This window comes from Macaca fascicularis, chromosome 8 (assembly GCF_037993035.2).
Source record: "Macaca fascicularis isolate 582-1 chromosome 8, T2T-MFA8v1.1".
Lineage (NCBI taxonomy): Eukaryota > Metazoa > Chordata > Mammalia > Primates > Cercopithecidae > Macaca > Macaca fascicularis.
This window is the reverse complement of record NC_088382.1, coordinates 44516578-44524656: the sequence shown is the minus strand read 5'-3', so window position 1 is coordinate 44524656 and position 8079 is coordinate 44516578. Positions and strand designations below refer to the sequence as shown.

General features: G+C 39.2%; 1 non-coding gene across 1 annotated transcript; it reads right to left on the bottom strand.

The window, feature by feature from the left end:
* Positions 1-4943: 4943 nt before the first annotated feature.
* Positions 4944-5050, bottom strand: LOC123575451 (U6 spliceosomal RNA). Its single transcript, XR_006700725.2, has one exon. It is a non-coding gene; the product is annotated as a U6 spliceosomal RNA (small nuclear RNA).
* Positions 5051-8079: the final 3029 nt, after the last annotated feature.

Genomic DNA, 8079 nt, shown 5'->3' with positions numbered 1-8079 from the left:
TTGCTCAAAGTTTAGCACTTGGGTTTTTCTCCACTCTATCTTTAATTTCAGTTTTTCTCACCCCCCACGCAGCTAGGACCACAAGTCCAACCTTGAAGTGTTGATGTGGGAGCAGGTCAGCCTGGTCGTGAAGAGCATCCCCCAGATGGCCTCGGGTTTGCATTCTGGCTGCTGTTTTCCAGCTCACCTTTGAGAAGCTGTGTTGTCTTACTGTGACTATGCTGTCAGCACCAGAACACTTTCTGGGCAGGTCTGTTAAATTCAGCGAGTTTGAGGACGGTAAGGGCAACAATAGCATTTATCATAACCTTAGATAACATATGTGGGAGCTCCTCAAAAATGGTTTTTTTTAAAAATAAGAATAATTTAAGCTATAGCCCTGTGGGCAGGGCCCAGCGGCTGCAGGTAAAAAGACAAGAAAAACTCTATCCCAAGGCTGGGCACGATGGCTCACACCTGTAATCCCAGCACTTTGAGAGGTGGAGGCAGGAGGATCATTTGAACTGTGGAGTTTGAGACCAGCCTGGGCAATAAAACAAGACCCTGGCCTGGTGCAGTGAGTGGCTCACATCTGTAATCCCAGCACTCTGCGAGGTTGAGGCAGGTGGATCACTTGAGGTCAGGAGTTTGAGACCAGCCTGAGCAACATGGTGAAACCCCATCTCTACAAAAAGATACAAAAGTTAGCCGGGTATGGTGGCACGCACCTGTAACCTCAGTTACTCGGGAGGTTGAGGCAAGAGAATCACTGGAACCCAGGAGGTAGAGGTTGCAGTGAGCCAAGATCGGGCTACTGTACTCCAGCCCCGGCGACAGAGCAAGACTCTGTCTCAAACAAAACAAAACAAAACAAGACCCCCATCTTCATTAAAAAAAAAAAAAAAAGGAAGACATGTTGTGCATACTGGCATGCTGTGTACACCCTGTCCAGATTATTGTGTCTGAAAATGCTTGTGCTATTTAACTTAATTTAATTTGTCATTCTTGCGGAAAAGGGATTATTCAATTTAAGGGGCAAAATAAGGTCCAAATCTATTCAAATAGCACACAGTCGTTGCTGTGGCACCCTGACCCTTTGGAATGCAGTGATGAACTCAATTGAAGAATTGCCTGCTGAGTCTTTACTGGGCACCAGGCACTAACCATGCTTGGTAACTCAATAAAGACAAGAAGGAGGCAACTGGGCTCTGCCTTCAAGGAACTGATGGTTGGGCAGAGGATGCTGGCAGCAAATAACTGCATATTTTCACTTGGCCCCCTTGCATCTATGGATGTGAAATTACATCCTCTCAGTGCCTGGGATGCTGGCACAATGGCGCAGAGAGGTACCTGCTGTCATCGAAGGCCACAAAGCACGTTAGTGGCTCTGCTAATAGCAGATAGCCCTGTGGGTAGGGCCCAGCTGCTGCAGGCAGTGTTTTTACAGTATTGAGACCTCTTGGCTAAAGAAAGAACAGTTGAGAAAGTCTACAAACTGTACAAACCATCCTTATTTGAGAAGTAGAAAGATGGATTGGTTTCTATCGATTGCATATCTGTAGTAAAAAAAATTCACAGTCAAATTCTGCTTTTTGTTTTTTAGACACCCATGAGGTAAACACTGTTGTCAGAGGAAACAGTGGAAATGAGGAGGCTGCCCTTGTCTTAGAGAACCTATCAGGAAATGCTTTCCTAAATAGAAAGTATCCTTATCCATTGTTCAGCATCTAATTTCCCCTTTGTTCCATGTTTGATAACAATAGCAAACCTTAATTTCAGTCCAGCATAAAGAGATTATTGTGAGTTTTGGGTCAGTCAGGTTTGCACTAATGAGTTTTGACTAAATGTAGTTTGAAACCTGGATTTATCCTGCTGGCAACAACTGAATATCTTGACTCCCCCTTTGAGGGAAAAGCAAGGGAGGTTGGCAGCTTCTGCAGAGGTGGTATCTGACTTTGCTGATGCCCCAGGGGCTGTAAGTGGATTTCAAGACACATGTTACTTTTGTTAGTAAAACACTACTAACTAAAGCATTTCTTCAGGAGAAATGCTTAGAGGAAGAAGATATTTATGTTTTTTTTTTTTTTTTTAAGATGAAGTCTCACTCTATCACGCAGTCTGGAGTGCAGTGGCATGATCTCGGCTCACTGAAATCCCCGCCTCCCAGGTTCAAGCAATTCTCCTGCCTCAGCCTCCCGAGTAGCTGGGATTACAGGCATCTGCCACCATGCCTGGCTAATTTTTGTATTTTTAGTAGAAACAGGGTTTCACCTTGTTGGCCAGGCTGGTCTTGAACTCCTGGTCTCAAATGATTCACCTACCTCAGCTTCCCAAAGCGCTGGGATTGCAGGAGTGAGCCACTGTACCCAGCCAATTTACCAAATTTTTACCACATTTTACCCTTATACAGGAATGGGAAATGATGAAAATCTCGTGCCAGGGAAGAATATAGGAGGCACATATATTGGTTTGCCTGGGACTGAGTTAGTTTGTGCCCATTGCCTTAGCAGCCTGTTTGATGTAACATGTCTTCGATTCTTCATTTTAAAATGAGATATTGGCCAGGCATGGTGACTGACACGTGTAATCTCAGCACTTTGGGAGGCTGAGGTGAGTGGATCACCCGAGCCCAAGAGTTTGAGACCAGCCTGAGCAAGATAGCAAGACCCCATCTCTATTAAAAATACAAAATCCCATTAGCCAGGTGTGGTGGCACATGCCGGTAGTCCCAGCTACTCTGTGGGCTGAGGGAGGAGGATCGCTTGAGTCTGGGAAGTTGAGGCTGCCATGAGCCGTGATTGTGCCACTGCACTTGAGCTTGGGCAACAAAGTGAGATCTTATCTCAAAACAAACAAACAAAATACTAATAATATGAGGTGTCATTATTATTATTTTTTAATATGTATGCATGTTTATTAACAGTTTGGTCAATGTAATATCTCAGAGAAATCTTAAGTCAGGCAAAAGATAAGTGAGTGGCCTTGTTTAAAATATTATAAAATCCTGGAGTGTCTATTTAGGGGTTGATTGGAACATTTTGGAAGAGACTGCCCTTTGCTGTTCTGCAGGCTCCTGCAGTATGAGGAGCACAGAACCTCTGAGAAAGGCATTTGGAGGGTTTTCTTTTCCTTTCATTCTTTTTAAATTATACTTTAAATTCTGGGGTACATGTGCAGAACGTGCAGGTTTGTTACATAGGTATACATGTGCCATGGTGGTTTGCTGCACCCATCAACCTGTCATCTACATTAGGTATTTCTCTTAATGCTATCCCTCCCCTATCCCCCACACCCCGACAGGCCCCGGTGTGTGATGTTCCCCTCCCTGTGTCCATGTGTTCCCATTGTTCAACTCCCACTTATGAGTGAGAACATGCGATGTTTGGTTTTCTGTTCCTGCGTTATTTTGCTGAGAATGATGGTTTCCAGCAACATCCATGTTCCTGCAAAGGACATGAACTCATCTTTTTTATGGCTGCATAGTATTCCATGGTGTATATGTGCCACATTTTCTTTATCCAGTCTATCATTGATGGGAATTTGGGTTGGTTCCAAGTCTTTGCTATTGTGAATAGTGCCACAATAAACATGCATGTGCATATGTCTTTATAGTAGAATGATTTATAGTCCTTTGGGTGTATACCCAGTAATGGAATTGCTGGGTCAAATGGTATTTCTAGTTCTAGATCCCTGAGTAATCACCACACTGTCTTCCACAACGGTTGAACTAGTTTACACTCCCACCAACCGTGTGAAAGTGTTCTTATTTCTCTACATTCTTTCCAGCATTTGTTGTTTGCTGACTTTTTATTTTATTTTTATTTTTATTTTTTGAGACAGAGTCTCGCTCTGTCACCCAGGCTGGAGTGCAGTGGAGTAATCTCGGCTCACTGCAAGCTCCACCTCCCGGGTTCACGCCATTCTCCTGCCTCAGCCTCCCGAGTAGCTGGGACTACAGGCGCCTGCCACCACGCCTGGCTAATTTTTTGTATTTTTAGTAGAGAAGGGGTTTCACCTTGTTAGCCATGATGGTCTCGATCTCCTGACCTTGTGATCTGCCCACTTTGGCCTCCCAAAGTGCTGGGATTACAGGCATGAGCCACCGTGCCTGGCCGTTTCCTGACTTTTTAATGATCGCCATTCTAACTGGCCTGAGATGGTATCTCACTGTGGTTTTGATTTGCATTTCTCTAATGACCTGTGATGATGAGCTTTTTTCATATGTTTGTTGCTCGCATAAATGTCTTCTTTTGAGAAGTGTCTGTTCATATCCTTCACCCATTTTTTGATGGGGTTGTTTGTTTTTTTCTTGTAAATTTGTTTAAGTTATTTGTAGATTCTGGATATTAGCCCCTTGTCAGATGAATAGATTGCAAAAATTTTCTCCCATTCTGTAGGTTGCCTGTTCACTCTGATGATATTTTCTTTTGCTGTGCAGAAGCTCTTTAGTTTAATCAGATTCCATTTGTCGATTTTGGCTTTTGTTACCATTGCTTTTGGTGTTTTAGTCAAGAAGGCTTTGCCCATGCCTATGTCCTGAATGGTATTACCTAGGTTTTCTTCTAGGGTTTTTATAGTTTAGGTCTTATGTTTAAGTCTTTAACCCATCTTGAGCTAATTTTTGTATAAGGTGTAAGGAAGGGATCCAGTTTCAGATTTCTGCATATGGCTAGCCAGTTTTCCTAACACCATTTATTAAATAGGGAATCCTTTTCCCATTGCTTCTTTTTGCCAGGTTTGTCAAAGATCAGATGGTTGTATATGTGTGGTATTATTTCTCAGGCCTCTGTTCTGTTGCATTGGTCTGTATATCTGTTTTGGTACCAGTACTATGCTGTTTTGGTTACTGTAGACTGGTAGTATAGTTCAAAGTCAGGTAGCATGATGCCTCCAGCTTTGTTCTTTTTGCTTGGGATTGTCTTGGCTACGTAGGCTCGTTTTTGGTTACATATGAAATTTAAAGCAAAAATATGGAATGCTTCACAAATTTGCACATCATCCTTGTGCAGGGCACATGCTTATCTTCTCTGTATCATTCCAATTTTAGTATATGTGCTGCTGAAGTGAGCACTGAGCTGTTATCATTAATGGTTCCACTAAAATGTACCTGGAGGGCTTCATTTATTGTATGGTGTAATATATTGCTATTTACTTATTTTTATTTATTTTATTTTATTTTATTTTATTTTATTTTATTTTTGAGACAGTCTCACTCTGTCACTCAGGCTGGAGTGTAGTGGCATGATCTTGGCTCACTGAAACCTCTGTCTCCCAGGTTCAAGCGATTCTCCTGCCTCAACCTCCCGAGTAACTGGAACCAGAGGCATGCACCACCACAGCTGGCTAATTTTTGTATTTTTAGTACAGATGGGGTTTTGCCATGTTGGCTAGTCTGGTCTCGAACCCCTGACCTTAAGCAACCCACCCGCCTTAGCCTCCCAAAGTGTTGGGATTACAGGCGTGAGCCACTGTACCCTGCTACTTAAATTTTTTGAAATGCATTTTTATCTTGCCCTAAACCGGAGTTGTCCAGTCTTTTGACTTTTCTGGGCCACATTGGAAGAAGAAGAATTGTCTGGGGCCATACATAAAATACGCCAACACTAACAATAGCTGATGAGCAAAAAAAAAAAAAAAAAAAAGGAAAAGAATCCTCTCAAAATCTCATAATGTTTTAATAAAGTTTACAAATTTGTGTTGGGCTGCATTCAAAGTTGTGGGTGTGGGTTAGACAAGCTTGCCCTAAACCCATTTGCAAAAATGAGCTAAGACAAGCACATATTTAATAAAATAAAGTATTAAATTTAGTAAAAATAAAGTACTAAATTTCTGTTTTGTAAGAACATTAATGATAGACGTATATTATGTACAAAATGTTAATGTTTGTTAACATTTGCTGTGCACTATGAGGACCACAGAAGTATCAGTACCAGCTGTCTCAAATCTGATAAAGGAACAGCCACATCTATTTCAAAAGTTACTATGACAGTTATTTTAAGAAGATTGTAGGCAGTGGCAGAAAGTATGTTTTAAGATTACTCTGAGAAGTATGAGTTTTCATTTATAGCTATGTATTTACTTATATCATCTATATCTTCCAAATTAATTTCACTCATTTTCAATTCCAAGGTTTCCTGGGTACAAACAAACAGTAAAATCATAGCTGCTGATGTGTGTCATTAGCAGAAAAACTCATCATGCAGTTAGGTGATGCCAGCTTTATAAAGTGTAATCAGATGCTCCAAGTAGAAAAATCAGTTGATTGCAATTATATATATATATATAGTCCAATTCATCAAAGTAAAGCTTCTGGAAGATTCCTCGAATTCAACATCTGAACATTGTTGTGAATGCTATTGTAAATGTGGTTATAAAGTTCCACATTGAAGATAAAATTATAGTTTTTACAGTGATAATAAAAACAAAACCTGGCAGAACACCGCATTTTGGTAAAACTAATGTTCTTACTCAAAAAAATGATGTGGAGCAGAAATATATTTGGAATTGGTACACTGAAAATTCATACTTGTGTCCAAACAAGCTCTGATACTCTACCAATCAAAACAGAAGCCACCGTTGCCACACTCTATGAAGGTTTTCAGATATACACAGAATAAACCATGAAATTATCTTAATGAAGTTGTTGTTGAATTAAATAACAAGTTTGGCACGGTGTTTGGTGCTCTCTTTCTTGCTACTTATCCCTGGTTGGATTTTAGAAATGTCTGGGCCTTTGTGAACCAAGCTCTGTGTTGATTTTGACATTTTTTGGAAATAAGTCCTTTAGTTTTTATTTACATTTTATTCAAAATGTGTTGAAAATCTTTATAAAAGTATTCAATAAACAGAACACCAATAACCTTTAGATTTCGAAACTTTAAGCCAATTGTAGTGTTGCCATTAATGAAAACAAAGTTTGTGAGCAGGAAACCATTGAAATTTATCTCCATAAAAGTAGGGGAGAATTGAATAAACTAAACAATGCAAATGCAAATGATGAACAGGACTTAATTTTGATATTCTATGATTTCACTTTGGTTCAACTGAAAAATAATACATATTTAGTACTAAAATGAAATGAAATGAAGAAGACCTGCAACATTGCATCAAAGTATAGCTGAATGTTCAAAAGGATCTGGCAATTTTTCTGATGCCTTGTCTTATTAAAGTATTTGTCAAAGAGTGCTATTATGAGTGGAGGCAACAAAAAATGCTGTCCGTGAAAAGATTTGGGCTAAAATATTTATATTTTGTGAAAGAATTAAAAATAAGATCATTTGGAAAAAAATGATTTGAAAAATCAATGTTGTGGTGTTTGAGACAAATGCATCTTACAAGCTGATCTAAAAATATGAATACTTACATAACTATATGGGATGTGTAATATATTATAATAATGCATTAGGTTATATTATTAGGATATGTAATATAATACATTGCTATATAGTTTATAATATATATTATATGTTATATAATATTTTACATATAACATACATATATAATACAAGACGGTAATTCTGCTGTCTTTATTCTCCAATATTTGGATAATCAATATCAATAATTTATTTTGCTTTTAGTGTACAAATTTTTCATTATTTAAACTTTTAAATAAATATTTTTAATTTTGCAATAGTTTTAAAAAATATTTAATTTTTGCAATGGAAGCTTTTTCCTTTTGAAATTACTTTTATAAATTATTTTATCTTCAAGTGGAACTACTCTATTGGTCTACCAATATACCACAATCAATGTCGGTTGATAAATATATATTCAAAAATACATCATTTTGGACGGGCGAAGTGGCTCACACCTATAATCCCAGCACTTTGGAAGGCTGAGGAGGGCCCATCACTTGAGGTCAGCAGTTCGAGATAAGCCTGACCAAAATGGTGAAACCCTGTTTCTACTAAAAATACAAAAATTAACTGGGTGTGGTGGCACAGGCCTGTAATGCCAGCTACTCAGGAGGCTGCCCAGGAGAATCACTTGAACCTGGGAAGCTGAGGCTGCAGTGAGCTGAGATCACTGTTGCCTGGACAACAAAGCTAGACTTCATCTTAAAACAAAAAAACAAAACAACAACAACAAAAAGAACTCCAC